Genomic DNA, 24,930 nt, shown 5'->3' with positions numbered 1-24,930 from the left:
AAGGCGATTTGTAATTTTAACAACGGTGGTGTCGACGGAGTTCTCTCTGTCAACGCACGCCGCGAGCACAAGACCAACCTTCCACAGACACTTTGGACAATGAACAGTTGAGGAATGGAGCTCGGAAGAAGTCGGAGACGCTCACGACGACGGAAACGTCGAAAGGGAGAAGATTTCCCTCTCCTTTCTTCAAAAGGAATGATTTATTCAACATAATCGAATTTTATTTCATTCGAGGCGTTTCTTTCGACGGATGAGGGAGACACGAGACGTTTGCTTCAGTTTCTTCGCGTACACTCCAAGGTTTTCGTGATGCTCGCCGCGTCCCTCTCTCTCCTCCGGGTCTATCTCTCTCTCTCTCTCTCTCTCTCTCTCTCTCTCTCTCTCTCTCTCTCTCTCTCTCTCTCTCTCTCTTTCTCTCCCTCCCCAACCGACGGTGCCGAGGAACGGCGAGCGCGCTTCAGCCGAAGGCGCTCAGTGTCAGTCGCGTCTTCGCACTCGTGGCGTGAGGTTACATGGTGTACCGGTCGAATCGCCGTCCCCAGTCTGTGCGTTGCAGTCGTTCACGCGCACGCTGCACCGGTGTAAAACGCCACACGATCTTCGTGATCGCCGACTTTCTATTCCGCCGACCTCGCTCAGCGCGAATCTCGCGCGTCGCCTACCAACAACGTCGTGACGTTTTTCTCTTGAGAATAAAACTGTGACGTGAGAACAGTCGAATCGAAAGGGAAGGAGCGAGATATAAACGAATTGCGAATCGCGAATTTGCACTCCGTTTCGGAAGCGCGGAAATCCGGAGCAACCGACACGGAATGACAATCGACATGATCGGCGATGGGGATCATCGACGCCGAACAAAGGTGACATCCGCATTCAAGCCCGATCGGACACTGTAGAACTCCGGATTGTTTTCGGGACGGCTTTCTCTATGACAGCAGGCGGAATCAAGGCGAATTTTACATCCTGAGGAATCGACACCAATTTTGTAGCGTTTAGCACGTAATCGCAGCTTTTTAAATTCTACCTCGAGATATCGCCGGTTTGTAGTATAACTGACAACTTCACACCTGACCGGTCGGGATCCTCAAGAAGCGCGCGTTGTGACAACGCGCACGTGTCGCCTCTTGAAAAGACCGCAGGACATACGAAAGGTGCGAAAGTGCAAAATACGAACAGGAACCGGAATTTTCAATCTTGGCGATATTCAATTTATAAGAAATAGAATATCGCGATATCGCGTTGAACGGGGTGAAGTCAGCCGTGGATCCGAGCGCGCAACATCGATCAATCGGGAGAAGTGAAGTTTTTTCTTTTTTAACGACGGTTTCTATCGTGACCGCACGTTATGATGGGGGTACTGAGGTGGAGGCACGATCTCAGATCGGAGGCCGCAGCACAGCAACAGCAGGAACAGCAACAACAGAGAGCGGAGCGGTCAGCCGGACATAACAGTCACGCGCACACTTTCCCAAAGCTTTTGTCGCAGGTGGGTCCCTTCTCCCCTACTCTCTCACATCCCAAAAGTGCAGTGCTCAGGCATCTATCTAAATAAATCGACGGTTTGGGCAAACAAGTTCTTTATTGTTTCAATTTTTTTAATATAAAATTTCAAAACTAATTAAATTTTAACCGTGTAAGAGTTAGAATTTTTTTATTACCTGCTAAAACATACTCTCTAAATTACAATCAGTGAAAATACGCTGATTTTCAGAGATATACTTATAACTTGTCAATTATTGAAATAAATGTATTGATCTTTCAGTGATTAATTCTGAAGTAAAAATCATTAAAAGACAATGAATATTCACTAATTATAACAGCTACAAGTATACTATTACAAATTAGTACATGCATTAATTGCACTCTAGAGACTAGAAAACCTCAAAGTTTGTTTTACTTTTAAAAGAGATTTTCATTGGATTTTATTAACACTCGCAATAAAATTTTTAAAAATTTATTTTTAAATTTAAATTCTACTTTTCTGAAAAAGAGTTTTAAAGTATATATCTTACATTTACATTTTCGTGTAATTTACGATATTTTATCAAAAGATTTAAGTATCAGAAGAGAATGCGGAAATCATTGGTAATTTTTGTATTATGCTAAAGTTTTTCAATTATAGAAAGGGATAAATAGTAGTCTTATGAAATTTCTGTTTTCTACTAACTTACTATGTATCGTTTGTTCGGACTGCTCACACTCCAATTTATTTTAAAAACGCACTTAAAAATTCTCTAATCTTATCTAAAATTTTGAATAGAAAATTTAAAAAATCTGGGAATATATTCTCAGGAAATTGTAATATTAAATTTACATAAACACTTTGTAAGATTGCTTCTCTGAATGCGTATTGGAAACGAAATATACAGGGTATTTTATATTTTCCATAGCATCCGTTAATGGCAAATTTTTATATTGAAATAAAAGTTCTATTATAAAAATTTCATAGTTATAATAATATGTTGTTAATTGAGAAGTAGCAACATTATTAAAAAATTTAAATTGTTCCAAATTTGCACGTCTAAGCAGGGCACAATGATGAAGACATACAGAATTATATTAATTTTAAAAATATGATACTAGAAAACAGTTTTCTTACCATATGAGATGCTATGCTTGAATGTGCGAATTTCAGATAATTTGGTTGATTTGATGAACTACTTTATAAATATTTCTCATTTAAAACCATTATATCCCTAGCATTTTTGTTAATAAGATTTTTATCTCAAAATTATTTCAGGAATTTAATGGGTGTCACGATAGGTTTAAAACACCCATTACTTTATACATTGTAAATTTAATACTACATAGTAACGTAACGATATCATGCGAAATATTATTAAGCATGAGAGTATAATGTGGTATACAATATTACGACAATACACGCGCGCGAAATTTAGATATGTCGGACATTCGGATACTTTGAATATTTACGAGCGTCGTTTTCGTCGGAGGAATGCAAATCCGTTCCCCGATATACGAGACACCGCTCTCTCGTTTTATAAAGGAGAAAATATCCTAGCGGAGTTCCTTTCTTTACGCGTCTAAGAATGCCGATGTTGGTAACGAGCCAGGCCGTGGTAGAGAAGCAGCGTGCGACGCGAAGGACAAGAAGAAGGAGGAAAAAGGCACGGCGTATCGTGAAACGAGAACATTAACTGTAACTTCGGCTTGGTGGTCTGTTCATTTTCCTAGCGCAATCCGTTACACGCTCTTAAAAAAAAGTTCTATTTTCCTATGAGCGATCTCCTCGCGGTTTCCGCACATACGTCATTTCTGCACGGTAAAAAAAATAAGAAAGGGTGGAGAGGGAAATCTCTATATGCATAATCGCGACGAATTTTTTCCCTTTTTTTCTATCTTTTTAGACGAGCGTCATTGTTTAGTTTTAACGCGAATGTAAAAGTAGGGTAAATTAGGGTATGATTGCCATACGGAGAAGATGGCCAATGGCTATAATAATTGCTAAATAATGTGTTCTTGTAATTATTTATCAAAGATAAGCGATATTTACTGCAGTTTACGTATGTACGTATACCATTTGAAATAACAATGACGTTATGGTTATATATCGTATTTATACTTTTGACTGCCTGAAAAGTTTTTTACGTGTTCATTAAAAATTGTCACAACGTCGAATAAATTACAGTTGAGCTGTCACAATTAACGCTAGACACATAACGAAGATAGGTAAATTGTAATGTATGATTATATTTTTATTCTCTTTTCTCTCTCTCTCTCTCTCTCTCCCCCCTTTTTAAAAATGAAATTAAATACTATGACTTTCCCTCACAGTTTGGGTAAGATGCCCTATTTTTTTCAGGGTAAGTGCTTTGTACATATATTTTAAAAAATAGGAGAATGAAGTTGCGCTTAATATTTTAAATTTAACAGCATGGATATTTTTTTTTTAGTACTGACAATGAGTTAAATAGATGCTAAACTTATATGAACATTTATTATTAAAAATGTTGAAAAATAAAATATAATATGTGGCAATAAAATTAAATATGTAAAATTATAAGTTTTTTTATTATTTTATAAATGTTAAGTACATAAAATATATATGGCCATCTTTTCTCTAAAAGTTGTGAAAGATGGCCAATGTCTATGTTTTATTATTTTGATAAAAATTCTTATTAAGTATTTTTTCTTTAATGTTGATAGTGTTACATGGTTTAAGCTTGAGTAAAATAATATACCAAATACTATTAAAAAATAATAAAAATAAAAGTATATTTTATGCATTTTAAAAAACTATGGCCATTATATCCGAGTTTTTTTTAGTAGTCATCTGTCATAAAATAAAGATTCAACTCGAGTGTTACCATCTTTCATTAAAAAATTCAAGTGGTAGTAGTTTTGAAAAGTCTTGAAAAAATAAGAATGTCGCAAAATTGCGCCAATTAAAATAAAATTTTATGCACTTTATATTACTTAACTTAATCCAAGTGATATGCATTCCCAAATTTCCATTTAAGAACAATTCTGTTTCAATCTATATTGTAATATCTCTTTGTTTTAATTGGAGTAGTTTTAAAAATATTTAACAAACTTGCCAATTGTGCGCGTATCAGGTGCAATTATTGTATGTGAATTATTGTATGCGAGATGCAGCGCTCGACCGACCTAAATCAAATACGATCTCTTAACAATCGGCTAACACGTGCTCGCGACGACAGGCATTTTAATTCCTCGTAGAAGACACGGCATAGACCTCCAATCGCCGAGAATTACGCTTGTCGCACGATGACCGATGCCAGCCGCTCTCGTGCGCGATTTAATCACCGCGCGCAGCCAATTATTGTTCTTTTTGTGCCTGACCTCGCCGTGAAATTCGTAATCGGCTGTTGCGGCTATCGCGGATGTTAAACTGTGAACGAGAAGCGCACGCAATCTCATGTGGACCGACATTTTTTTTTGGCAAACGGCAAACGTCGACCTATCTAAGTTTAATCGACATGAAAAAGCTTGAGGATAAATTGTTTATATTTATTGATATCACTTTATTTGTACCATTTTACAACCTATTTTTTAATTTTTTTAAATAATTTTATAAATCTTTCTTATATATACATATATATTCTTATAATATATACATAATAAAATTAATAAAGATTGCGTCTGTTAACTGTTGTTTTCTGTTGACATCAACTTTAACACTGGATGTGATTTGTTTTCATGTGCGAAAAATTTGATAAATATTTTTTTGAAATTTAGTTTTGATTTCTATCATTGCTGGAAAATGTTTTGCGACTCATTTCTTAGAATTCTTTATATGAAGCGAAAAATTTGTGTAGACAAATTGAGAATCTCTATAACGAATAAATATGGAAGTTAAAAGTAAAAATATCAGCTTTTTAATCTAAATATTCGTGTGAAGAAATAAACAATGCCGAGAGATAGTATTCAATAAAGAAACTTGCGTATCATTACGTATATCATAACTTACATAATCGTCAAAGCATACCACTTTGAGACGTCAAGTAGTTCTTGGAAAGATTTATTCATAGCATGCTCGAAAGAGAACATTACTAAAAGATTTTGATGTACCTGAACGCGGCCTTTGAAACTTTTATTTATAACAACAACACGCATGTAACAGCTTATGTACATTAAGTAAATAGGGAAAAATATAGCATTAAAAAAATTTATTTTTAAACAGAAAACCAATTTTGAAAATTTTTGAGTTATATTATTTCTTAACGAAATAAACATTTTTATTTCATACATATAAAATGGAGTTCAAATTAAGAAATATGTTTTGTAAATATAATAATAAACTCTTTTAAGAATGTTATAAAAATCTATATATATATATATATACCACTAATAATAGAAAAATGTGTTATATTTGTATTAAAATTGCACAGTAAAATAATATAATTAGGAATGTCATTTTTATTGTATTACTATAATATCAATAAAGTAACTGTGTGCCATATTTTAAGGCTATCATTTATAGTACAATTTCTTAATAATTGACATCACTATATGGTTATTATTACTAATATTATTGTAACAGTTGCTATAAAAATGATATTCCTAACTATAATTATTTTATTATGCATTTATAGTCACAAATATTACTTATTTTTGCAAGTAATATTTACATTTTAAAGTTTTTACAACTTATATTTTAAATTTATGTAAGTTATATTCTAAGATATTTTAATTTTATTTTTGAAACGTACATTGAAAAAGGCAAACTTACAACATTAAACATTAATATGTTAAAATATGTTATTATTGAGAGCATTTTTTGAGACAGACTTATGACATTTTTTGTTCAAAGAATTTTTTAATTACTAATATAATTATTATTGAATGAAATTGTGTATCTATTGAAATTTTAGAGCTTATAATATTTCACTTTTAAAATAATGTTTGTTTTTAATAACAGAAGCTCTTAAGACATGTTAGAGAATTTCGGTTTTATAGGTTTTGGCTTTTTAGAATTTGGAGTTGGGATATAGGAATTTTTGGATTTTAAAGATTTGTTGAGTGTTAGAAATTTGATATACATACTTTACAAATATTATTCTTTAAATTACAATTAGTGAAAAATTTATGAAATTAGTGAAAATACACTGATCTTTTAATGCTTATATTTTTCTGAAATAAAAATCATTAAAAGACAGTAAATACTCATTAATTTTCACAGCTATAAGTGTACCCAGCAAATCAATGATAATACACTGATTGCAATTTAAAGAGAATGATTTGTAATTTTAATATATTTAAAATAGTAAATCTCAAGGAATATCTCAAGGAAACTATTAGAAATAAATTTTAAAGGGGAAAACTATACGGTGACATATTATCCGAAATATACAAAAAAATTGATGTTTAAATAAAAACATAAAATTAACTAAAATTCTCACTTTTTGACATCTTTTAACCTTGGAAGCTTAACATGATGGATAAATTGTGATGCCAAATTTGGATTCAGCGTAGGAAATTACTTAGGAAATTTCACTATTAAATATCAAAATCACGCAGACTTGTGTAATCAATTCATGTATATCATAGCCATATTCCGTCATCGCGACTGCGAGATTTCGAACGATGAATTCATCCGTCGCGTCGCGAAAGCCTTCTCATCGTTTCTCTATCTCGAATTGCATAATTCATATTTCCGAGCGGGAAAGCGCGATTCAGATCTGGAATAAAGACCAGCGGCGCGACGCAACGCAACGCAACGCGGTGCGATGCGACGAGACGTAGTTGAAAATAAGCTCGGTATCATGCACCATGAAAAAAAAGTTTTCTTATAGCCGTGGAAGATGATAACCGAACGAATGGGAAGCCGTTTTAAAAGGCGCTCCGCAAAAGGAACCGCACAGCTGTTCGCGTGTCCCCTGTTCTCTCTCTCCCTCCACTCCTCGCTCCTTCTCTTTTTTCCTCCCTCCTCTTTACTTTCCTTCCTCTTTGTCTCCCTCTTTTCTCGTTTTGACATATAAGGTCCGAAGCCAAAGCAGGCTCGTATGAACTCGTACGAATGCACAACTAAAGGAAGATTTTAGTTGGTTAACATCGTTAACGATATACCACCGAGAAACACGTTGGTATAGGGTGTCCTCCTTGGGGAAAAGGGGCATTGCTCGAAGTACTGGTGCGAAATAAATTCTTTTATGAGCAAGAGTTTGCGCAGGACTGGGAGCACACAATTTCTCGCAATTGAGAGTGTGCAGTAAAGTAACGGATGGATCAGAGGAGAACAAGCGATGCAGTCTTAATTGGCACGAAATAACACTAATGATTATGGCGACAAGCATAATTGTATGTGCAAATTCAGCGTCGAGAAGAAAGAAAGCGCGGAGCAAGGAAACATATGTAGGAAACATATAAAATAGAAACCAGGTTTAAAAAGATTCTAAAATTATTTTATTTTTAGTTAAATAATATAACTGTATTAATATAATATAATATAACTGTATTAAGAATCATGTAAAATAAAAAAAAAATGGATTTAACAACGATACGGTTGATATGTATAGAGAACGCTTATGTGCAAATATATAAAAAATTATTTTTTAAATTCAATATTTATTTATTTTGAAGCTGAAAAACAACCGACTGACTTGATCTAGCGGAAAAAGCAGAATTGTAGTGCACGAATGTTACAAGAATCACCCTATATAAATAGCCAGGTGCACTCGACCTGCAGCTGTCGAGTCGCCTGGCTAACGAAATGGCGAAAAATCGATTTGTCTTGTCCAGAATTCGGCTTCTCTCGCCTTTTCAGTATCTATCGCAGAATATCGATGTTTCGAATAATCTATCAAAATAAAGAATACAAACGTTCACTTGATTAAAATCAAATTTTCCGATTGTTAGAACGCCCATAAAATTAGAAAAAGTTTTCTATTATAATTGAAGTTTTTCTCGCCGGACGTTACTGCGTCGAACTTCGGAAGGCTGTGTATTTGACTGATTACCAGCTTCATATTTTCGACCTTAACCCCGTTCTCGCGTGCGTAGAACGCGATTGTAGGTGCTAAACGCGATAAAAGCGTCTGTTTGAGCGAGATAGGCTTGATTAAGTTAGACTACCCACGGAGATTCGCGCAAACGATTAGACATTCTCGGTGGCGCTAAGCGGAACATTTGTAACGATACAATTTTCTGAAACGTAACTTTATTTATCATTTAATTATATTAATAATTATTGGTATTTATACATATTATATAAATATTTTTGAAGTGCCATATATTCAACATTTATTTTTTTTAAATACTCGTCTAAAAGTGTTTAATCGACATATAAAGTAATGATGAAACTTGAAAAACCATAAACTTATAACCATAAACTTATTTAATTATTAACATTAAACTTAAAAATTATTAATCATAAATTTAACCATAAACTTAAAAGTATGTGTTAAATCATAGTTAACTTATTTGATTAACCATATATATTATAAAAACTGGTCTAAATTAATCAAAATAATTATTCTATTGAAAGCGTAAAAATATTGGAGGTAATTTTGATTTATGAACAAGTGCAATCTTTTATTGTTTCTAACCTTTAAATCAAATGAATACGCAGCGTCGGCTTTGATGCAGCAAAATAGAGCGAGATTCTTGCGCGTATAGGATATGCGGAAAAGGGAAAAGGGAAAGGATCTAGCTGCACGAAACGCATCCCTGACCTGCTTCTTAAATCCTGCCCGACCAGTCTTACCGGTAACAGGACGAGGTGGGCGATGATATATAAGCGTTAATACAGCGCGATAATGGCTTATCGGGGATATCTCCGTACGTCTAAAGTTTACCTTTTCGAAACGCAGGTCAGCATTTACGATACCTGACTCGCACGTAGGTAAGATTTTTCTCACTTCTTTGAGACACCAAAATCTCGAGGAAAAAATTTTTGTTTTCAACTACAAACAACTAGAAAATTTGGGGTAATAATTTTTCCAAAATAGAATGATTTCCTGTATACGTTTCTTTATTTCTAAAATAATTCTAATTTACGTAATCTGTTAGCTTTCCTAATTTTAATTTCGTATTAGATTTTAATCGAATAATTAGACCGAATAACTTTGGCAAAGTAATCTTTAGTATAGACACACCGCACAGTTTGGCCGCACTTCTGTTGGATCTCTCTTGTGCGATTCTGTTTGATGAGGTTTTTACAAGTGCAACTGCTAAAATGATCGGAGTCTCGCCGACTAGCATCCAGCAGACAATTTCATTCCTGGCACACCTCACGAGTCCGTCCGTGTACATACGGGACTGTACATGGGCGCGTCCAACAATGCACGTCTGCACTGAATTATTCATCCGCGAGAGAGAGAGAGAGAGAGAGAGAGAGAGAGAGAGAGAGAGAGAGAGAGAGAGAGAGAGAGAGAGAGAGAGAGAGAGGGATAAAGAATGAGAGGGAGACCCAAAGCGAGTGCTTTCGCGTCTTTACCTTCCGTCTCTTTCTCTCTTCTTCGCCGCCTACTCTACCTATTCAACTCTCTTTTTCCCTGCACGTAGGGGCAGGGATCCATGTATTCCCGACTTCCCGTCCTACCACGATTTTTTTTTTCCCTCTCTTCCCGCGTGTGCATATCGCCACTCCACGAAGAGAAGAATGAAAAAATCACGAGCACCTTGACCCTCCGTAATCCGCACGTGTCGTACGTGTCGTCGCAGAACCACGCGTTTTTACACGAGCGATCTTGCTCTGCGTCAGGATTCGATACATGATAATTTCTTTTCTAGAGAACGGATCTATCGCGTAAGGATATTAAATTATCAACTAATAAAAATAACGATAAGGAGGACTAGAACTATTTGATCAATTTTTTAAATTTTAAACAGTTTAGAATTTTACAAACAAAACTGAAAGATGTATTAGAGAAAAAGCAAATTTTATGTCAATTATTAGATATTTTAGGCTAACTAATGATGTTTTAATTAAGGCTCTAATAAGAAATTCGAACATATTGTATGTTCGATCTGTTCGAATAATTGGAAATAAAAAGAAAAAAGTATCCATTTCGAATATTACGGCCAGTTTGAACAAAAAAGACGAGAAAGTACATAATATGCATTGAAAATAAAAGAGTTTTTCATGAATCTTTTGTTATCTGTTACCTTATTACTTAACGATTTAAAGTTCGATACGTTTAATGTTGAGATTGGAACTGTACTACTACTTATTTTCGAAGAAAAAAAAACTAATTTTAATAATAAGTGAAAATTAATATTAATAAATTAATAATATTAACTAATAAAAAGTTTATATTTGTAATTCTTGAAACATAGCCGTAAAAATATTGGTATATATTATTAGTAATTAAGCGGCAATATCCGTGACAGACATAATTACCTCCAGTGTTTTGTTTAGATTCAATTACTTACTTTCCGTGTGGAAATTCATCTAGGCATGCCCTATTTAATATTGGCCCCATACGGGCGTTAGGCATCCAAAATAAAGGCTTTTTGGACTGAAACCTATTCAGGGCCTATTTAGGATATTTGAACTTGGGCTTGCCTGAATTAAATTTTATTTAACCTTAAACCAGGGCCTGGTTTAAATTTACAACTTTTTCCCCCAAGACTCACAGTTCGGTTTGCCCGGTTACAGCCCGTATCGGACCTAGTTTGAATTAGATGTTTGCTCCAAAATAGTTATATTTAGATTTGCCTAGTTATAGCTTTTTTTCTCAATTCTTATATTTTAATTATTTTAATATATTAATTGTATTAGACTTAAATATTTCAAAGTAACATACCGTTTTCCATGTCTGATAAACTGAAGTAATTAGCTAATACATTATTTATAAAATCTATTATTTTATTGAGTTTGTTGTCTTCTATGTTTGGCTTTTAAATAGATCGTAAAGAAAAACAAAAGTTTTAAATAGAAATTGCAAATATTAATATTATAGAAATATTAATTGCAAATAACCGATATCAGACTCGTAATATGTTCTTGTAAGATTTTAAAAAAATACCATTTCTGTATTACAAATACTGATATCTATTTTGATTGATTAAACGATAATACATAATGCATAAAATATAATAAATAATTCATATATTTTAAAATTGTTTTTATTTATTTATTAAATATAATAAATTGGGCAATGATATGTCCTGTAATTTTGGCCCAATTTATTTTACATATATAAACCCAACTTAAATATAATTAACCATCTAATTAACCATTTGAACGCTTCAAGTATTAGTGCTAAATAGATTGCAATTTCCATCAAATTATTAAGGTTATGGAAATAGATAAATTTAACAATTAAATTGATAGGTAAATAAATTAATGCTATTTATTTTTAATATATTTTGCAAAATTTAACTGCTTTTATAAATAATATAATTGCGTCAGTTTATAACATATATAGTACAGGGAAATTAGACTCAGAAACCACTGTTTCGAGAAAAAATTGTAAGAGGCACTTTTATTGCAGATTCTTATTCGGAAAAATCATACAAACATATTAAACAAAAATTCAACTCGAAAAAAGTTGGGAATTATTGTGTAAACAATGAAAGAAGGTGAAAATTTTCGTTTCTTGGCAATAAAAAAAATTTATTACTGTTAGCAAAAAACAAAAAATATGAGCTTATAGGTATTAAAAATATCTATTAAATGAGCCGTCGAACGTTCCAATTGGTTTATTTTTTAAGGAGAAAAAAATTAAAAACTGCTAAAATTTACCTTTTTTTAAATTGTTAATAAATAATTAATAACTAATGGACAAGTGATGGCAAATTCTTGTAATAGGGCTTAAATAGTAGCGGTTACGATTCTCTAAAAGTCTTGAAAATTTTAGCCCAAAACATTCATAACTTTTGACACAAAGCTATTTATTATTTAATTAATTTTTAATTTTTTAATTTTTAATTAACATTGTTTACACAACTTTTTCCAAGTTGAATTTTTGTTTAATATATTTGTATGATTTTTTCGAATAAGAATCTGCAATAAAAGTGCCTCTTACAATTTTTTCTCGAAAGTCTAATTTTAATTTTAATGTACTAATAAGTATATATAGACAATAAGAAGTACCCAATATCAATAAGTCAATTGGCTCAGTAGATAGAGTACAAGTTTTATAATCCTAAGGTCCCGGGTTCAAAACTAGCAGCGGTAAGTTTTTAATTATTTGAAAAATAATTTTATAAGTAAATATAAAATTATTTTTAAAATTAAATTAAATAAATAAGTAAATGAAATAAAATAAAATAAAATAAAATAAAATAAATAAATAAAATAAAATAAAATAAATAAAATAAAATACAATAAAATAAAATAAAATAAATAAAATATCAAAATAAAAATTAAAATAAAATTAAAATTAAATTAAAATTAAAATTAAAATTAAAATTAAAATTAAATCAAATTCCAATTCCCCTTAAACTTCCCTTAAACCTTAAATTAAAATTCCCTTAAAATTAAAATTAAAATTAAAATTCCCTTCCCCTTAAAATTCAACCTTAAATTAAATTCCCCTTCCCCTTCCCAAATTTCCCCTTCCCCTTCCCTTCCCTTCCCCTTCCCCTTCCCTTCCCCTTCCCCTTCCCTTCCCCTTCCCTTCCCCTTCCCTTCCCCTTCCCCTTCCCTTCCCCTTCCCTTCCCCTTCCCTTCCCCTTCCCCTTCCCCTTCCCCTTCCCTTCCCCTTCCCTTCCCCTTCCCCTTCCCCTTCCCCTTCCCCTTCCCCTTCCCCTTCCCCTTCCCCTTCCCTTCCCTTCCCTCCCCTTCCCCTTCCCCTCCCCTTCCCCCCTTCCCCTTCCCCTTCCCCTTCCCTTCCCCTTCCCCTTCCCCTTCCCCTTCCCTTCCCTTCCCCTTCCCCTTCCCTTCCCCTTCCCTTCCCCTTCCCCTTCCCCTTCCCCTTCCCCTTCCCCTCCCCTTCCCCTTCCCCTTCCCCTTCCCCTTCCCCTTCCCCTTCCCTTCCCCTTCCCCTTCCCCTTCCCCTTCCCCTTCCCCTTCCCCTTCCCCTTCCCCTTCCCCTTCCCCTTCCCCTTCCCTTCCCCTTCCCCTTCCCCTTCCCCTTCCCCTTCCCCTTCCCCTTAAAATTACTGATTACTTTGTAACACTCTGTAATAACCTGATTACAACCTAGGTAGAATTTCCACACGGGTTATCTCTATTGGCCATTATCTCTATTGGCTCTCGGCTCTGATCTTCTCTACTTTTGTATAACCATTACTTACGAATAAGAATAACAAATGAGTAACAAACAAAAATATTAGTTAGAATTGGGAGTTTATTTACCTTGTTCTGCTAATTTAGAAAACATGAATGTCTTAATACTCACTGACAAATCACATGACGTACTATTCGATTAGGATCTTCGATAAGAATAATTTTATGAATTTACAGAAATATATACACATGAATACATTTTTTGTTTTTGAATGCGCAATGTTGATTTTAATTTAATAATCCACAAAAGCGAGAGAAAAACTTGAATTGTTAAATTCAAAGAGGGTACTTTGGTCCAAGTCGGGTTTACGTCCAGGTTTTGATTCGCGGTCTGCTGCATCTTCTGTATCATTTCTTTGATTACACACAAGGGAACAGAACTCGTGCAAATCTGCGCCGAGGTGAGCGGCGTTAATGATCATTGTGATGCGTCGACAGGATGATATAATTGCTCCTTATCATGGAGCGCATTACATTATTGCTTATGTGATTTCACCGCGGAGCATAATGCATTTTATATGGTATATTACAGTAAAGAGCGTACATTTGCCTTTCTAATACATTTGCCTAAAACTCATAAAGTTGTCCAAAAAAAAGCCGGTCCTCTAAAGGTTAAATATGTGATAAAGTTTCTGAGATAAACAACAATGATAGCAGATAATTCATCAGTTACATTTTGAGATATGATGATTCAATTGGTACATAAGAACACTTGTGTTTAGCGTAGTTTTTCATTTCAAAGAATTTAGTCAAATACAAATGTATTTGACAAATCGAAAACGCGTGCACAAGTACATCGATTAATCTTCCACATAAAATCTACAAACTATTGATCGAAACGCTTGTATTTCCATATGCATACAATGGTCTTTAGATTGCATCGGTGTATTAACTCTTATCATTTTTCAAATCTTATCGTCTTTTGAGATTTTACCGAGATGTAAAATACCAAAATTTATATGTAGAATAAAGAAGAAATTATACTTATCATAATTAATTGGTGAATTTGTACTTTGTATATAAGATCTAGTTGTAGAAGAAATGAGTCATGGCAAACTGGGAATCGATTTTCCACGGCTGTGTTAAGGATCGTCCGATATAATCATCAGGGTTAATCGCAAACGGCACTTCGTCACGAAAGACACGCGCCATAAGGTCATCCCCTGGACATCTTACGTAATGCAACGCATATGCGTGTGCACGTGTACATGATTATGAGCGTGCGATGACGTACATGGTATCTGGAACGATGAATCGTTCGTGGTTGATTTAAGGAAGGGAATAATAAAGGTGGCAATATTTCCCGTTTGTCATAGCAGAAGTTATTATCATATTATCGGGGGACATGCACGTTTTTATATAAAAATATATATTGAAAATGTAAATGTGCGTGAAGGAATAATCTCAAGGGTTGTTGAAAAAGAAATTAAAGAGATATATATATAAAGATAATAAATTTGAAAAGTATTCCATATTTTATAACAATTATGAAAATTGTAAAACGCTGTAATATAATTAGAATATATTGCATAGATTATATTACGAATTGGTTGTGTATCATTATTTTTTTTATTGACGCAACTACAATATTTTATATTTTCAATATTTTACTTCTCTCTAAGAAAGTTTAGCCACTTTTTAACGAGTCACGAATTTTTAGATTGCAAGTTACTAAGCTCTTATTAAATTCATTAATTTTAGTTAAGAGAAAACACTCTTTGTAATTATACTCGAACGCGTCATACTTCCTACTTAAGGGCTCTTATCTTACCTTATGTAACTAAATAGGATGTAACTATTGCAACTAATCAACCCGTGGAGGTGGGATCATTAACGCTGAGCAGCATTACTCTGCTTGTTAGCAGTAGAGACAAACATTGACACTGTAAGCAACTGCTAAGCGCTATAGTAAATTATTATAATGAGGGTGTGACCATAAATTAAAAAAACCAGCAATTAAAATATAAATAAATCGGTCCCCTTTAATACAAATTTAGCATTTAAATAATTACTTAAATGTTATTACTATTAATTATAATTTTATTTTTATGAATATTGATAGGGCACAGGAGAATAAATCTTTTTAGAAATAACTAAAAATTTAGCTAAATATATTTTTTAATGTAATTGATACCTATTATACTACAACTAGAAGACTTTTTGGATAATAGAACAGAATTAACAAAAAATTAAAAAAAGGTTTAGAGAAATATATGGAATAGCGAAGGAAGTTATGGGATACTACAATGTCTTCTTTAGCTTTGCCCTTTGATGGCGACAATCAAAACTAATTCTTTATAGTCTACTGTAACTTTCTCCTTTACAACATTTTAACATTTCGCATTACGAATAAATAATAGAAGTAACGCTCACATAAGTGTTCAAACAAACTTTTTTGTTCTAACTTTTTCACTGATATTTATCACGAAAAGCACTGATTATTCACAATTAAAGATGAACGCTATACGCCGCTGCCATAGCGTTTTTCACGTAATTAAAACGATCTAGAATTGATGTGGTATCAAAACAAGAGGTATTTCGCGAATCACTTAGGCACTCGCCTAATCGCCGATCAACTTTCCTTGTTACCAAGATAAAAATAAGAACTTGGCTACGAGAACACTTGTGTGTTCGTCATTGTACAGAGAGAAAAGGAAGGGAAGGGGGAGATGTGAAGAAGAAGAAGGCTTATTACGGCCTACGGATGAATTGCGTCGTGGAGCGTGGCATTATACGTATACGCCCTTCCTTCCACATTACCATTGCGACCGGTACATGACTCACGAAGGCGAAATTGCTCGCGCTTATCGTATATAACTAGCCCTAGCCCGCTCCAATCGATTCCGGCGGCGCAAACGGTTCTCTACGTTATATAAGAAACATGTACGGCGGTATTGGGCGCGAGGATCCGCAGCATCCGCATCTAGGAAACTTTCCTTTCTCTGCGAGACCCCCCGTTGATCTGCCGTATGGCGGTAGGCGGTTTGCATTCGTCTTCTGAAATTCCGAGAGAGGAGAAAATAGTTTCTTCCATTCTCTCCCTTCTCCTTTCTTTCCTTCGAAAGGGTTGAAGTTCTCTTCTCTATCTGTAGGGCATCTTTTCCCAGTGCCCTGTAGTCACTTTCATAGTCTTTCCTGGAAAGAGAAAAGGAAGTGCTTGTGCGAGACGAAGATTCTCACGCGTTTTTCACTTCCGCATTTCAGTAACTACATAGCATTTGATCGCCGGGCAAAACGTCGTCAAGTATTTTGTTTCCTAAAAAAAGCGCCAATTTTTGTTAAATGAGGCACGGCTCACTTTTACATTTAGTTTTAAATGCTGCCACAAAGTTTCGCAAAATTATCAAGCGAGTGGTAATTAAGAAATGCTTGATGCAACAGCGGTGTAAATTTTTTTTCTATAATACAAGCGCGAGAAAGTTAAAATTGAAAAAACTGAACTTAATTTATTTTGAGTAAAAAAGCTAGCAAAATGATTAAATTTAAGTTAACTTTCTTGAATTTTCAATAAGTTTGTATAATAAGTTAAATCCTTTACTTACCATCGAGAAATTATTATTATATAAATTATATAAATAGACATTTTATCTTATCTCATTATTATTATTTGTTTGATTGGCATCCAGGTCTGACTTTCTTTATAATTTTTCGAAAAATTTTTTTTTATTAACGATTAACTACGTGCAGCACCGTATTCTGGTGATTTTGCGATTTCTAGAATTTTCTGTAAATTCTATCTATTCATTTGTTTCCCCTTGTTGATTCAATCGAGGGTTTCCTGCTACCCACAACTCGATGAATCATTTTATACATGCTATTCCTACCTTCGTAACCCAACTTTCACCATCTCTCTCTTTCTCTCTCTCCCTCTCTTTCCTTTACCGTCTTTGTCTGTTTGTGCGCCAACTTCCTTTCTGTCCGTCTTCTTAAAACTTTACGTTCTCTTCAAAGTTTGTCGCTACAACTTATCTTTAAGGCTTTATATAATATAATTATTTGATTAAATTTCTAATTGTAAGATGATAAATTTGTGTAATGTTTTACATCATATTTCCTTTGACAATATTCTTTTTCGATAAATATTAAAATCCGAAATATTAAAACAAAATTATTATTATTTATTCTTCTAAATCTGTAGAACTGTTTGTAGTTTTAAAAATTGAAGTATCCGACGCAGCTATGAATGTTGTTTCGTGCCTTGTGGCTTCAGATAGACATTATACAATACTGCAATCCGCGTCTCCCACTCACCTGGCTCATTTTATTCGAACCGGATAATTTTTACGCTTACCTGCCAACGGCCCACCGACCGACCATTGTTTGCGGCCAGACCGAGATTAATAGTACTAGCTAGTTCGCAGTAGATACCTACGTACTGTCGAGCAAGCGACGATGATTCCCCTGAAGGGAACTGTTACGCCCGATGAGGAATGTCATGCTGTTTCGGAACTTTCCGCCCTTAGGAAATAGCCTGCCGTTCCACGCGTGATTCTCTCTTCCCTTGAACTCGAGAAGCGTTATACAATCCTCCGACTATAATTGAACCGATGGTCTACACAGCCAATTTGCAATCTTCGAGCTTCGTTGCTCATCAGCATTGTTTCTTCTCCGTTCGACTAGCCTGCAATTCTAAAAAATCCAGATAACTAATAAAATTCTTAATCTACAATCTAGAAGATGCATTAATCTACGAAGTGTGCAAAAGTAATCGTGCATGCAACGTTTGCGACACGATGCTATCTCGATGCTGTGAAAATAATGCGTGGCGAATTAGCCTTGAGGTCCAATAACGATCGAACAAAACGAAGCAATCAGCGGTAACGCGAAAGGTATAATTATCGCCCGTGTACCCGTACATTGCATGTACGCGACTTTCCACATTTTCTACTGTGCTTGTAGATATTTATAAACATGAAGAGAGACATTATGTAAGTCGGATATGGGCGGTACGTATGTATGTATTATACATGTACGATCGTATATGTACGTCGCATGGCGAACGGATGCTAATGAGCAATACGGTTTCCTGAGCGTCGTTGACCAAGAGATAGGATTCCTTTTACGTTACGGACAATACGCTCTTCGCTTTTGTTATATAATTAAGCACATAGATCGCGATATACCAAGGCTGAAATAAAGCGAGAAGGAAAATGTGTGATTTGAAATCCTTGCTTCTTAATCTTCCGCTGCATAATATCCCGTATGAGATACCAGTATTTTTGCAATTTTTTGTGTATTTTTAGTTTTTTTTATGCATTTGTAATTAATAAATCTGTGTAATATACAGAGTGATTCCTAAATAAATACAAATAATTTTTTATTAAATATTTCTTGGTTTATTTTATGAAAAAAGTCCTTTGAAGTTATATTCTAAAAAGTGCTTTGTTTTTCACAAAATATGAAAATTTCAAAGATCTAGAAAACGCTTAGAGATATTTTATTCATGTACGTACATGTGGCTAAAAATTATTTTCTAATGCCAATGACACCTTTTCAAGAACCCTTTTTCCACCAGGTATGCGCATGGATAATAATTAGTTTTTTTTAATTAAAGAATGTCACTTTTTTCAAGTTTAACATTTTTTTTGAAATCTTGAACTAAAACTCTATAAAAACTATCATGTTCTTTTGATGCAGTCTTTGTTAGTTAAAGGAAACATTTTAAATTATACTGAGAAAAATAGCCGTTGATATTTAATCGAATAATCCAATATGTTATAGCAACAAACAGATTATCTAATGAGAACTCGAGCATGTCTATTTTTTGTCGGATAATTACAATCGGATAATATATTTACCGATAAAGTGGTAACAAAATTAACAGTTGGATACATTATTTCTTCGGTAAATCCGTTGGAAATTTTTGCAGTATAAAACTTAACGTGCTTATGCAGTAAAGCAGTTTTCACGCGGAAAAATGTCAGAAATAATTAGCACGACACTTTTCCACCGACCGTCGTACTGACAACAGTGAAAATTATTTTAAAAAATGTTTATAAAATGAAATATTTAAAAAATGATTTATTTGTACGAAATTCGAACTAAATCAGAATTATTACCAATTGTATCGAAAATTGTCAGCGCTATCCTTTTCTGCTGAGTGTTGTGCGTAACATAAAATTATTAATTGTTGAAATTTTGTATTAAAAATGTATATAATTAGCTAATAATAAAGTTAACTTAGAACGAAAATTTTTGAAATATTATAATTTTTAATTTCTTTTTTTACAATCGAGGAAAATATGTCGAAACATAAAATTGCACAAAATATTTATTTCTATTTTTAGTTTTTTTATTAAATTGCGAAATTTTTAAAAATGTATTTAATATAAAAAATAGTACAGTGCTATTGTCATTTTTTTTCAATTACTATACAGAAAACGTTATGCCAACTTTACAGACATATCCGAATGAGTCTCTTCAAGATTCGTCTACTTCCTCGCACGTGTGTGACTCAGCTACGTGAATCACTTTAGATAAGCCAATCGAATACAATCAGCCCTTGTGCTCATACAAAACGTGAACTTTCTCCAGAACTTAGTGCGTAGTCTTCCTATTAAATCAGCATCAATTAATTGCAGATAGATGCAGAAGCCAAGAATTCTTACAATAACGTGTAACAATCTTTTAAAAAAACTACATCTTAATTAATGTTAATGAAAGAACGTGTAGTTAACAACTCGACTTATAGTTTGTATATTATAAATTAATTATTATTGAATAATTCAAATTGATTTAGAAAGATTTAATTATCTAATAGATAATTTAGATAAATCTAAATATATTTAACTCTTTGAAATCAATTTTCTCATATTTTCAAAATTATTTGTGCTCTAATTGCAAATGATATATTGATGCAATCCTTGTGCATTCGATCGTTATCGCCATTGCGGGATCTCATTAGCGCGATATACAATGTTACGTCTATCAATTTCTTATTTAACCAACGCTTATCACCGTAATTAATTAATTCATGAAAAAGAATACTATTTGCCCGGCGGGGACAAACGTTCGCAACGAAAAGGCACATAACGAGAGACATTACGCCACTCGTTGCATTCCCGCAGCTGGGAATACATACGTGCCGGCTCTCACATTAATAAAGCACCGTAAATGCCGAAGATGCGCGGACGCGTTTCGATAGTAAGGAGTTTCACCTCGAATTCTCCGGGACGGAAATAGAGTGCGTGGTGCATGTGCACGCATCGTCGCGGGCGTTGCATCGGCGCGCGGTTGAGTCGCGCGGGGAATTACAATATGTGCAGGCATGTGTACCGATGTTCGTGCTACTTGATGTTGCGATCAACAAAAGCGGAATTACAAGAACTTGAAAAATTAAATTGAACGCAAAGAAGTGGAACGAGTCGTTAAATCCAATGCTGTTTGTAAATTCGCAAAGGCTAAAGTGTAAATTCGGAAACATGTTTAAATGGGAAATATAATGGAAGTTCAAGAGAACTAAAAATAGATGTTTTTAAGTCTAGAAAGAAACTTTATTGTGCTGTTTAATTTAAAATGCACTGCACTGAAAGGTCCATTTGAATAAAACCAAAAATTGTAATTGGGCTATTTTGTTTGAGAGTTTGTATTAATAAAAATTTATGTTATTAGAAATAAATAAAATGTTAAAAAGTAACGAAATTTTTACTTCAAAAATTTATTGTATCGGTCTCAATGAAAAAGCGTGTATTTGGCTTTCTCAATAAATAATACATTTACTTGGCTCAAATAAAAATAGTAATACCAATCAGTCTATACCAAATATTTTAATTCTAAATAAAAAATTTTTTTTAGTTAAGAACACTTTGTGAAGGTGTAAAACCAGTGCATTTAATTTGGTCAGAATTAACGGTTTTCTGCCCCGACTTCAGAGTTTTTATTTTCTTTTGTATACTGAACTTTAGTTGTTTTAGTTCTTTAATTAATACAAAAATTTTAATTAGAAATTTAATTAGAAATTTTAGTATTATTAACACAAATTTGTTTAGTGAATATAATTTAAATACTAATCAAAAATTTAGTCTTATACAATTAACAATTTATTCAGTTCACTGAATCAAAATTTTTTGTTAACATATCCATATATTTTAAATAAATTATTGTTACGTAAAAAAATATTTGTTTATTTGTCCAAACGAGATTTAATTGATTCAATCAAATTGTTTTATCTACTTAATCGAATAGATTTCTCAGAATATCATTTATTTAAACTTGCTTATTACATTTTATCGTTGTATATTGCGAGTTCGTTTCTTCTCTTTTCATATTTCTAATTAGAACATAATATCTCGTTGATTTTATAGAAAATTCTGCTTGTCTGTAAGAAAAATGTTTTGTTGTAACAACAAATAATTTTATTAAAATATATCGAATAAAAAACTCATATAAACTAATAATATTAATATATATTAATACTTAATATAAGCAAATATTTTGTATTTCTCAGAAACAATAAAGTTTTTTGTTATATATAACAAAATATTTAATTGATGTTTAAAAAGTCTAAATAGCTTTTGTTGATGGCAAAAATTAAAAAAAAAAAAACATTTTATGTATAATGAAAAATATTTTTTTTTGGTTTTGTGAAATAAACATATAAATAAAATATTATTTTATACTAAATGTTTGTATTAATTAAATAGTTTTGTTTGATGCATTTTAACCTAATTATTTGTTTTAATACCAAAATATTTTTTGTAGTGAATTTAACTTTATCTTTCTTTAGTTAACTTTGAGAAGTTCAGGTGGTGTTTGGAGTCACCTGTATAGTACACGTTCCATCCGTTACACGACGAACACGGGCCACCATAAAAGCGGGCAGTGGGTGCTAATAATACAAGCATATGGTGTCGCAGCAGGTGGTACCAGTAATAATATATCGGCAGCTGCTGCTGAATATCGGCATATATGTTATCGAGGCCGCGACGGGTTCTCCTCGACGCTTTCGAAAGCCATCAAGAGCCATTCGACATTAAAGTGTCTCGCAAGACGTATTACATTCTTAATAACTTGTTCAACAATCGAACAACTTTGGCTGACACTTCGACGGAATAAAATAAAATGACATAAAATGATAAATGCATACATGCGCGTATTTCCAATTAGTTCCGAAAAATATCCAAAGTCACGATCGCGACCGAACCTCGGAAATACTCTAAATATAAAGAATATGTAGCAGCCAAAACCAGTACGTTCAGCGATATTTGCTTCTCCAGTCCTTTACCCACAGACTGCCACGCCGAAGTTTATATTTGGCGGAGGAGGTTGCGCACATTTCATGTCTCTGTCGCTCCATCTTTTCTTTTCCGAACACTTCCATCTTCGGATTTTTTCTCTGCTCACACTCGAAATTAGAGGTGCTTAAAATTAGCGAACGAAAGGGGAAACTCTTTTTATTTTTTCCCCTCTCTTTTTCCACGTGAGTGATTGAAAGTGCTCTCGCAAGAGGAAGAACACAGAAAAATCAACGAGGAAGACAACCTCGAAGAAACGTAATCCGAGAGGCCACATCCGCATTACTTTTAAACTGCGTTTCACGCTACTCTGCCGTTTTTTCTTCTCTGCCTCGTCTCGTTAAAATCGTGTTCATTCTGCCGCGCCGTTCGAACGGAACCAAACTCGAAATAGAACGGTTCCATTGGGATAAGTCTTGAGCAAACTGAACGTGCTCGACTCCGACTTTGTATCGCCTACGACGATAGCAAAGCGTGAATGCGACAAAAAAGAGCTGTATGTTGTATGCTTTATTGCGCTTAAATGACTTACAAATATCTAAGTAAAGATAAGATAAATTATCAAAATATTTTAAATGAGATAAAGATAATTTAATATAAAAAATATTTGTTTATACTATTTTTTCAACTTATTATTGTAAATAGTTTAATAAATGGTTCCAGGTTTAGTACCATGTTCTAGTCCTAGTGTATGATGTGACTATTAATAATTAACATTGTCAAAATCTGTTATATAAAACACTCGTAAAAAAACACAAATATAAAATTTTAAATAATATAATAAAGTAGGCAATAGTGTAAAGTAACAAGTGCACGGTACTATTTAATTCAATATTCACGAAATGTTTTATTTAATCACATTACACAATATTTTATTATTACAGACTTTATATGGGAAATTAAAGGAAAAAAAGGTGTCAAGTAGATGTGCTTCTTGAACGAAAGACAAAAAGTTATATTTATTATTTTTGTGTATATCACAAATTCAAATAGTATCTATATTTTGTAAAAATATTACCCAAGTGATATATATTTGTAAAGTGACATGTATATGTAAAAAAATTATGAAATTTTTAAATCTAATGTTATTAATTAGAAAGAGAGAATATATACATATTTCTTCGAAATATAACTACTTTAAAAAAATTGAAACTTTATATCTTTGTGTTCTCCTATTCTTTTTTCTATTCCAAAAGTAACTTCAGTTCTCCTTATAAAAATATTTTATTATTATATTTTTATGATAATGAACATTACTGTAGCTTCAGAAACATGAACGTCTTTTATAATGAGATAAAACTCACAAGGCAAATACTGTGTTAAGCTATTAGTCAATTTTTTTATACTGTTATATAATTTAAAATAGTTTCAGTATTGCTAAAATTAAGTAATATTCGAGCCAGAATCAATCGCAATTCGGTGTTAATATGATTCCTGAAAGATCATTGCAATTATCGTGTTGTGCGAATTATAATTAACTCGCGATCGACACATTAATAATCCCCAATTTGACAAACTGTCCAACTGAGGTCGATTACACCTCGTGTTGCTTCGTAGTGACACTTGAGAATTAAATCGGCGCCGATGCTCTCGATGTTATCCGCATATCGGTTGTATGCGGCACACGTGCATTTAGCGAAGCGAATGAAGCGCGTGGTAATGTAATCCTGTTCGCGTCGCTAAATCGATAAAGCTATCGTAAGTTGCACCTCAACCAGGATAGAATATTGTTTCGCCGAGAGGTCGTAATGTATATCGATTTAACGACTGATCGCGTGCGCAACTTTAACGATTCGATCGAATTCTGTCAATCAAATGTTTGTAGAGAGCTTTAGCAAAGAGTGGCAAGTTTTTTTCAATGTTATTTCTTCCTATCTTTGATAACACTGTTCAACAATAAAAGAATGCACAGAAAATTCCCGTAATTCTTTTTATTAGGTGCTAAATAAAATTGTAAATATTTCATTTACAAATTGCTTTACTGTGTCACAATTTTGAAGTAATTAAAATTGCAAAAAGAGTTACTTTAATGTA

The 24,930-nt window shown here is 33.2% G+C and overlaps 1 long non-coding RNA gene across 1 annotated transcript; it reads right to left on the bottom strand.

Annotated features, from left to right (window-relative positions):
• Positions 1–15,225: 15,225 nt before the first annotated feature.
• On the bottom strand, positions 15,226–21,654 carry LOC114255705. Its single transcript, XR_003626896.2, has 2 exons — positions 18,040–21,654; positions 15,226–16,798 (listed from the first exon to the last, which is right to left on the bottom strand). It is a non-coding gene; the product is annotated as an uncharacterized LOC114255705 (long non-coding RNA).
• Between the last annotated feature and the right edge of the window lie 3,276 nt (positions 21,655–24,930).

This window comes from Monomorium pharaonis, chromosome 7 (genome assembly GCF_013373865.1).
Source record: "Monomorium pharaonis isolate MP-MQ-018 chromosome 7, ASM1337386v2, whole genome shotgun sequence".
Taxonomy (NCBI): Eukaryota; Metazoa; Arthropoda; class Insecta; order Hymenoptera; family Formicidae; genus Monomorium; species Monomorium pharaonis.
This window is presented reverse-complemented; position numbering and strand designations above follow the sequence as displayed.